Below are 9709 nucleotides of genomic sequence, written 5' to 3' on the forward strand. Positions count from 1 at the left end.
TCCATGCCTTTACCTAGCACAGTGTTTGGCATATTATTGGCACTCAGATGTTTTAATGAATGAACAGAAAAAAGCTGTTAATCATTCATTTATCATCTTTAAGAAAAATAAGATTAAAAGGCCAGGCACAATGGCTCACACTTGTAATCCCAGCACTTTGGGAGGCCAAGGTGGGCGGATCATCTGAGGTCAGGAGCTCTAGGCCAGCTTGACCAACATGGTGAAACCCCGTCTCTACTAAAATACAAAAATTAGCCAGGCCTGGTGGCAGATGCCTGTAATCTCAGCTACTCCGGAGGCTGAGGCAGGAGAATCGCTTGAATCCGGGAGGCGAAGGTTGCAGTGAGACGAGATGGCACCACTGCACTCCAGCCTGGGTGGCAGAGCGAGACTCCACCTCAAAAAAAAAAAAAAGAAAGAAAGAAAGAAAAGAAAAATAAGACTACAGGCTTTGTGAAGCTAGCTTTTTGGCACCATGCTTTTCTCAGTAATTATTTATTGGATAAATAAAGATCTAGTTAGTAAAATATAGTCTGAATACTTCAAAACACACACACATATTTCTTTTCCTCTCTATATATGAGACTATAGCTTTATTTTTTGAGTATATATGATGCTTTAACATAAAACAACACATTTGATTTTTTGAGGGGGCTTATAATTTTCTGCCTTCCCACCCCCTTTTGTGTAGTATAACATTCAAACGGAAAAAGTGCACATCTCATAAAGGTACAGACGGATGCATTTTCACAAACTGAACACCCCTGTGTGGAATCAGCGCTGGGATCAAAAAACATAAATTACAAGTACCCCAGAGGTCCAACTCACGCCACTCACAATTACTACCCATTCTGTCCTCCCAGAAATTACCAATATCCTGATTTTTTTTTTTTTGAGACGGAGTCTCGCTCTGTCGCCCAGGCTGGAGTGTCCTGGCGTGATCTCGGCTCACTGCAAGCTCCGCCTCCCGGGTTCACGCCATTCTCCTGCCTCAGCCTCCCGAGTAGCTGGGGCTACAGGTGCCCGCCGCCACGCCTGGCTAACGTTTTTGTATTTTTAGTAGAGACGGGGTTTCACTGTGTTAGCCAGCATGGTCTTGATCTCCTGACCTCGTGATCTGCCCGCCTCAGCCTCCCAAAGTGCTGGGATTATAGGTGTGAGCCACCGCGCCCGGCCCTTTTTTTTTTTTTAGGGAGATTCTCACACTGTCACCTAGGCTGGAGTGCAGTGGCGCAATCTCAGCTCACTGCAACCTCCGCCTCCCGGGTTCAAGCAGTTCTCCTGCCTCAGCCTCCTGAGTAGCTGGGATTACAGGCGTGCACCACCGTGCCTGACTGATTTTTGTGTTTTTAGTAAAGGCAGGGTTTTGCCGTGTTGGCCGTGCTGGTCTCAAATTCCTGACCTCAAGTAATCCTCCCGCCTCCTCCTCCCAAAGTGCTGGGATTACAGGCATGAGCCACTCCACCGGCCCAATATCCAGATTTTTTTTTTTTTCTTTTGAAACAGAGTCTTTGCTCTGTCACCCAGGCTGGAGTGCAGTGGAATGATCTCGGCTCACTGCAACCTCTGCCTCTCAGGTTCAAACAATTCTTCTGCCTCAGCCTCCTGAGTAGCTGGGACTACAGGCGCCTGCCACCACGCCCAGCTAATTTTTGTATTTTTAGTAGAGACCAAGTTTCACCATATTGGCCAGGCTGGCCTTGAACTCCTGACCTCATGATCTGCCCACCTTGGCCTTCCAAAGTGCTGGGATTACAGGCATGAGCTACCATGCTTGGCCCAGTATCTTGATTTTTAGCATGCAGACATTTTGCCTGATTTTGAACTTTATTTATTTTATTTTTTATTTTTATTTATTTATTTTTTAAGATGGAGTTTCACTCTTGTTGCCCATGCTGGAGTGCACTGGCACGATCTTGGCCCACCGCAACCTCCGCCTCCTGGGTTCAAGTGATTCTCCTGCCTTAGCCTCCTAAGTAGCTAGGATTACAGGCATGTGCCACTACACTGGCTAATTTTTTTTATTTTTATTTTTTTGAGACAAAGTCTTGCTCTGTTGCCCAGGCTGGAGTACAGTGGTACGGTCTGGGCTTACTGCAACCTCAGCCTCCTGGGTTCAAGCGATTCTTCTGCCTCAGTCTCCTGAGTAGCTGGGACTACAGGTGCGTGCCATCACACCTGGCTAATTTTTTGCATTTTTAGTAGAGACAGGGTTTCTTCGTATTAGCCAGGATGGTCTCGATCTCCCAACCTCATGATCTACCTGCCTTGAACTCCCAAAGTGCTGGGATTATAGGTGTGAGCCACCCTTTCCCGGCCTAATTTTGTATTTTTAGTAGAGACGGGGTTTCTCCATGTTGGTCAGGCTGGTCTTGAACTTCTGACCTCAGGTGAACCACTGGCCTCCCAAAGTGCTGTGATTACAGGCCTGCACTACCGTGCCCGGCCTTGATTTTGAGCTTTAAATAAGTGGAATGATATGATACATATTCTTTTTGCCTGGCTTCTCTCTCTTCATATTATGTCGGTGAGATCACCTCTGTTGATGATGAGAGGTAGGGATCGAGTTTCTTTTTTTCTTTTTTCATATGGATATCTAATTGACCCAGCACTTTTTATTGAAATAATTATTTCCCAACCCTGACATATTTTTTAAATACTGTTTTATTTTCTGATTATAAAATCAAGACACATGTCAAGCACGGTGATATGTATTTGTAGTCCCAGCTACTTGGGAGGCTGAGGCAGGAGGATCACTTGAGCTCAGGAGTTTTAGAACAGCCTGGGTAACATAGTGAGACTCCCATCTCTAAAAAATTTTTTTTAAAAATTAAGACACATTGAAAAGTCTTGACACTCCTGAGCATTGATAAAGTTGTGGAGGGTGGAGCCATCCTGGGGAGCCATTTGGAAGTACCTAATAAATATGAATATATGTACACCTGTGAACAAGCCATTCTGCCCCTTGGTCTACAGCATAGAGCAGCTTTTCTCCAGGTGTTGTCTGGGGAATCCCTGGGGGGCAACGTGAGACTTTCAGTGGGTCTGTGAGGTAAGGTATATTTTTTTCTCTCTAAATAGCTTATAAGTGGAGTTTTGGAGACTATGTGGTATCTGATATCTTTGGGGAACAACTTCAACACAACATCCTGGTGACCTTGCACATGTCCACATAGGCCATGCAGGCAAGTTTGGAACCACAGTTTTTGTTTGTTTGTTTTTTCTTTTTGAGATGGAGTTTTGCTCTGTTGCCCAGGTTGGAGTGCTGTGGCGTGGTCTCGGCTCACTGCAACCTCCGCCTCCTAGGTTCAAGTGATTCTCCTGCCTCAGCCTCCCAAGTAGCTGGGATTACAGGCACCTGCCACCACGCCCAGCTGATTTTTCTTTAGTACAGACGGGGTTTCACTATGTAAGCCAGGCTGGTCTTGAACCCTGACCTCAGGTGATCCACCCACCTCAGCCTCTCAAAGAGCTGGGATTATAGGCGTAAACCACCATGTCCAGCTTGAACCACAGTTAATCTGAATCTTGGCAGAATTCCCTGTGGTCCTTCCTGGGACATGAGAGCCTAGAAGCTTATGAGGAAGTGCTCCCCTAGGCCACTTCCAACTTGCCTCCCTGTATCTCCTGGGAGGGTTCTGGTGAGATATGTGGCTTTCTGCCTCGGCCCTTTAGGGTTTAGTTGTATACTCTAAAACCACTTAACCAGCCGGGCATGGTGGCTCATGCTTATAATCCCAGTACTTTAGGAGGCCGAGGTGGGTGGATTACCTGAGATCAGGAGTTCGAAACCAGCCTTGCCAACATGGCGAAACCCCGTCTCTACTAAAAATACAAAAATAAGCCTGGCATGGTGGTACATGCCTGTGATCCCACCTATTTGGGAGGCTGAGGCAGAAGAATTGCTTGAACCTGGGAGGCAGAGGTTGCAGTAAGCCGAGATTGTGCCACTGCCCTCCAGCCTGGGAGACAGAGCAAGACTCTGTCTCAAAAAAAAAAAAAAAAATTAATTAATTAATTAGACAAAAATGGCCGGGTACAATGGCTTATGCCTGTAATCCTAGCACTTTGGGAGGCCAAGGGGGGCGGATCATTTGAGGTCAGGAGTTCGAGACCAGCCTGGCCCACATGGTGGAACCCCATCTCTGCTAAAAATACAAAAATTAGCTGGGCATGGTGTCACGTGCCTTTAGTCCCAGCTACTCGAAAGACTGAGGCAGGAGAATCGTTTGAACCCGGGAGGTGGAGGTTGCAGTGAGCAGAGATCGTGCCATTCCACTCCAGGCTGGGTGACAGAACGAGATACCATCTCAAAAATAAATAAATAATTAATTAAAATAAAAATAAAACCACCTGACCATCACAAACACTTAAAACCAATAGTAAGTGCAAAACTATGCCTACTGGTGCATGCATATTCCCTGATCTCTCTATTGTTTTCACTCCAGGTCTCAGCTGCTTTAAGGAATAAAAACTTCCCTGGGCCGGGCGCGGTGGCTCAAGCCTGTAATCCCAGCACTTTGGGAGGCCGAGGCGGGTGGATCACGAGGTCAGGAGATCGAGACTATCCTGGCTAACACGGTGAAACCCCGTCTCTACTAAAAATACAAAAAATTAGCCGGGTGAGGTGGCAGGCGCCTGTAGTCTCAGCTACTTGGGAGGCTGAGGCGGGAGAATGGCGTGAACCCGGGAGGCGGAGCTTGCAGTGAGCCGAGATCGCGCCACTGCACTCCAGCCTGGGAGACACAGCGAGACTCCGTCTCAAAAAAAAAAAAAAAAAAAAAAAAAAAAAAACAAAAAACTTCCCTGGGGGCCTGCCTCCTCTGCATTGCCCTGCATTCCCTAAACTCCCAGCTGAGGAGATAGGTGGTCTCCTGGCAGCTGGAGTGCCTATGTAAAACTGTGTTTTTGCAAAAAAAAAAAAAAAAAAAAAAAAAAGCACTTGATAGAGTTTGGACAAAACTTGCAGTGCAGAGAAAAAAAGTCAAGGTAACTATGTGGTTTGGGTGGATTCATTGTGTGTGAGAATGTATAATTGGTATTAACAGTGTATTACATCTTTGAACCTTTTTTTTTTTTTTTTTTTTTTTTTTTTTGAGACGGAGTCTCACGCTGTTGCCCAGGCTGGAGTGCAATGGCGCGATCTCGGCTCACTGCAAGCTCCGCCTCCCGGGTTCCCGCCATTCTCCTGCCTCAGCCTCCTGAGTAGCTGGGACTACAGGCGCCCGCCACCGCGCCCGGCTAATTTTTTGTATTTTTAGTAGAGACGGGGTTTCACTGTGGTCTCGATCTCCTGACCTTGTGATCCGCCCGCCTCGGCCTCCCAAAGTGCTGGGATTACAGGCTTGAGCCACCGCGCCCGGCCACATCTTTGAACCTTAAATGCTCATAAAATGTTAGAGAAAATTGCTTTGGTGTCCAATGCTTTCACTGTATAAATGATGTTCTGTTAATTGGCAAGCCAGAAATGTCTACTTTCTGTGTTAACAGCAGTCAGCATGCGTGACTGGTAAACCCCAACAAAACTCAGAGGACTGCTTGCCAATTAAAGTTTCTTGAAACAACATGGGTGGATTCACAAAGCTAATCTCTCCAGCAGTCAGACAAGAACAATTGCTGCCTCTTACAAAGTAAGAGCTCTATGTTCCCAGTACTAACACTGCTGCTGCGTGCCAAACTTGTAACTCCTGTTGAAAGCAGGCCCATTTATCTTCTAGTGAAAAACAGGCCACACTACACAGGACTCTGGCCCCACCTGCATCTGCAGAGATCTTTGACCCCCACCCCCTCCAGGCTAACGGCTATACTTTTGTTACCAGGTTTTTTCTTTATTCAGGTTTTAAAGTGTTTCAGTCCATTCAGCTGACTCTGGCCCCACTGTGGCCCTTGAAATTAATCTGTTATGTTTTATTTGATGGACATTTCACAGACCCAAGTAACTGATCCTGCCGAATGTATTGTGAAAATAGATGCTTTCAGTATGAATGATATTTATCCCGACTTTAAGGGATGCTCCCAATGGGGAAAGGCCATAGTTAGGACAGTGGCAGTGGGACAAGTACACAACTGGGAGCCCACCAGGCCACATGATGGCAGTAAAGCAGCATAGAATACAAGGCTGGGAGGGTGGGGGGACACTACCCACGAAAAAAGCCAGGGGAGGCAGAAGTGCTAAAGGAAACCCAACACCCTGTGTGGACTGCCCTCCCACTCAGCCAATTAGTCCCAAAGAGCCTTAACATTAAGAGTGTGGGTGAGGTGACTGGTAAGTATGCAGACTGGAGCCTGTGGCAAAAAGATGTAGCCGCTAAGCAATGGTCCCCTTGTGGACCTGGAGAAAGCATTTGTCTGATGCCACTACCAGGTATATCCTTTTTGAGAGGAAATTATTGGCTGGTTATTGGCTGTTAGTGGACACTGAGAAATTAACAAAGCAGCAGCAGGTGTTATTATGCCTTGACATCCATGAGAGGGTCAAAAATGAAAACACCAACAAAACGGATTTTTCCCAGAAAGGAAATAAACTAAGAGTGTGGCAGGAAGAGCGTCAGACAAAACCTCACACTGAGTTGAGGAAGGAAAGGGCTTTATTCGGCCAGAGCGTTGGCAGACTTATGTCTTAAAAAACCGAGCTCCCAGAGTGAGCAATTCCTGTCCCTTTTAAGGGCTCACAACTCTAAGGGGGTCCACATGAGAGGGTCGTGATCGATTGAGCAGCAGCGGGTACATGACGGGGTGATGGGGGAGGTGGGGGGCGTGGGGGGGTGCTGCATGCACCAGTAATCAGAATGTAACAGAACAGGACAGGGATTTTCATGATGCTTTTCCATACAATGTCTAAATCTATAGATAACACAAGCAGTTAGGTCAGGGGTTGATTTTTAACTATCAGGCCCAGGGCGTGGCGCCAGGCTGTCTGCCTTTGGATTTCATTTCTGCCTTTTAGTTTTTACTTCTTTTTTCTTTGGAGGCAGAAATTGGGCATAAGACAATATGAGGGGTGGTATCCTCCCTTAAGAGTTTAACACGTGCAGGAAAAAGTGGCTAGTCACCTTCTAGATATGGCTGTCTCAAATGTGGGGGTCTGTGCCAGAGCTTCTTGGGGGCTTTGGTATACCACTGTTTCTGAAAATGCCTGGGCCTGATTCAGGGACATATCTGCTCTGTTTAAGGCTGATGGGGTGCACTGGGCCATTGCAGCTGTTCAGCCTCAAGGAAATCTGGTTTTTTTTTTTTTTTTTTTTGAGACGATGTTTCGCTCTTCTTGCCTAGGCTGGAGTGCAATGGCATGATCTCGGCTCACAGCAACCTCTGCCTCCCGAGTTCAAGCAATTCCCCTGCCTCAGCCTCCCGAGTAGCTGGGATTACAGGCATGAACCACCACACCTGGCTAATTTTGTATTTTTAGTAGAGACGGGATTTCACCATGTTGGTCAGGCTGGTCTTGAACTCCTGATGTCAGGTGATCCACCCGCCTCGACCTCCCAAAGTACTGGGATTACAAGTGTGAGATCCCGCGCCTGGTTGGAAATCTGTTTTCAACTGCAATGGAAAAGGGGAGAAAGAGTGAGAGAGAAAGCAGAGCTCTGGGTTGTGGTGTTTGCTCTGGAAAATATCTCCTACAATTCATCTTGTTAACATTTTCACTGACTAGTGGGCAGTAGCCGATGGACTGGCAATGTGGTCTGGTGCCTGGCAGTGGGGCAACTTGATGATTTAGTCTCAAAGACTGAAGTCTTTGTAGGGATGAACATTATGGCAGCAGACTGCACTGGACCCACAGCCCCGTTCATGACTCCTGTGGCTGCCCATGAAAAACGACCATTCAAAGATGAACATCAATGGAATCTACAAGTTAATCAGACCTGTGCTGGCCAAGTAAGGACCATGACCACGTGGACATACCAGCACACAAGGCATGGTAATCCATCTGCAACTCAGGACTGCACCCCCAAATTAGACCTAGTGATTCCAGCACGGGAGGCCAAGGAAGTCTGGCAAGTGTGCCTGACTGCCAGCTACACAGTTGGGTGACAAAGGGAACTCCAGGGTGCATAACCAGGGGTGCTATCCCTGTCTGCACAGTAGTCATGGGCCAGACTATTTGAGGACTCTTAGATGGACTATGTTATATATTTAGATTCCCTGAACACATCTAATCAACAATGGTGCTACCTTTACAGTAAAAAGTACCCTGGAGGCCGGGAGCTGTGGCTAACACCTGTAATCCCAGCCCTTCAGGAGGCCAATGTGGGTGGAACACCTGAAGTCAGGAGTTTGAGACCAGCCTGACCAACATGGCAAAACCCCATCTCTACTAAAAATACAAAAATCAGCTGGGTGCAGTGGTGGGTGCCTGTAGTCCCAGTTACTCGGGAGGCGAAGGCAGGAGAATCGCTTGAATCCAGGAGACAGAGGTTGCAGTGAGCCAAGATCGCACCACTGCACTCCAGCCTGGGTGACAGAGTGAGACTCTGTCTCAAAAAAACAAAACAAAACAAAACAAAACTGGCCGGGCGCGGTGGCTCAAGCCTGTAATCCCAGCACTTTGGGAGGCCGAGACGGGCGGATCACTAGGTCGGGAGATCGAGACCATCCTGGCTAACACGGTGAAACCCCGTCTCTACTAAAAAAATACAAAAAACTAGCCGGGCGAGGTGGTGGGCGCCTGTAGTCCCAGCTACTCGGGAGGCTGAGGCAGGAGAATGGCGTAAACCCGGGAGGCGGAGCTTGCAGTGAGCTGAGATCCGGCCACTGCACTCCAGCCTGGGCGACAGAGCGAGACTCCTCTCAAAAAAACAAAACAAAACAAAACAAAACAAAACGCAAAACTCTCCATAGTGGTGATAAAAAGTTGCATTGCCTGACTTCTTGCTGGCCTTTTGAGGTGAGGGTATGTGCAGTCATCAAGCTCTTGTTGGGTCAGGATTAATATTTGATGACCAATAAAGATTTTTTTTTTTTTTGAGACATAAGTTTGCTCTTGTCACCCAGGTTGGAGTGCAGTGGCTCAATCTTGGCTCACTGCAACCTCCTTCTCCTGGGTTCAAGCGATTCTCCTGCCTCAGCCCCTCTCGAATAGCTGGGATTACAGGCACCCGCCACCACGCCCGACTAATTTTTATATTTTTGCAGAGACAAAGTTTCACCATGTTGGCCAGGCTGGTCTCGAACTCCTGACCTCAGGTGATCCACCCGCCTTGGCCTCCCAAAGTGCTGGGATTACAGGCGTGAGCCAGCGTGCCCAGCCTCCGTATGAGGGTTTTGATTAGGTATGTGGCTTTCTGCTCTGGCTCCCCAGGGTACAGCTGTAGGCTATAAAGTTGCTCAATTGCAGTCTAGAATTGGCTCCTCAGCAACAGACTGTCCTATCATTTGTGACGCAGTCATCTGGTCCCTTTTGTTTTGGTGTCACTTAGTATAAAGGCCACAAGGAGTTCACGCCTTTGGCACTTTTCCTTTTGCTGTCTATATGAGTAATAAAATGTTAAAATTGAAGAAAGGTTCACTGTAACTTAACCCATCAAATCTGTCAGGAGTTTGCTTCGTTCTCCTGCTATGACAACAGCTTAACAGCTTTTACAACAGATTGGATGCAGAAGCAGATGGAAAATTCAGCTTATGTATTTATTTATTTATTTTGATGGAGTTTTAGCTCCTGTTGCCCGGGCTGAAATGCAATGGCACAATCTTGCTCACTGCAACCTCC

This window comes from Macaca fascicularis, chromosome 2, assembly GCF_037993035.2.
Source record: "Macaca fascicularis isolate 582-1 chromosome 2, T2T-MFA8v1.1".
Classification (NCBI taxonomy): Eukaryota; Metazoa; Chordata; class Mammalia; order Primates; family Cercopithecidae; genus Macaca; species Macaca fascicularis.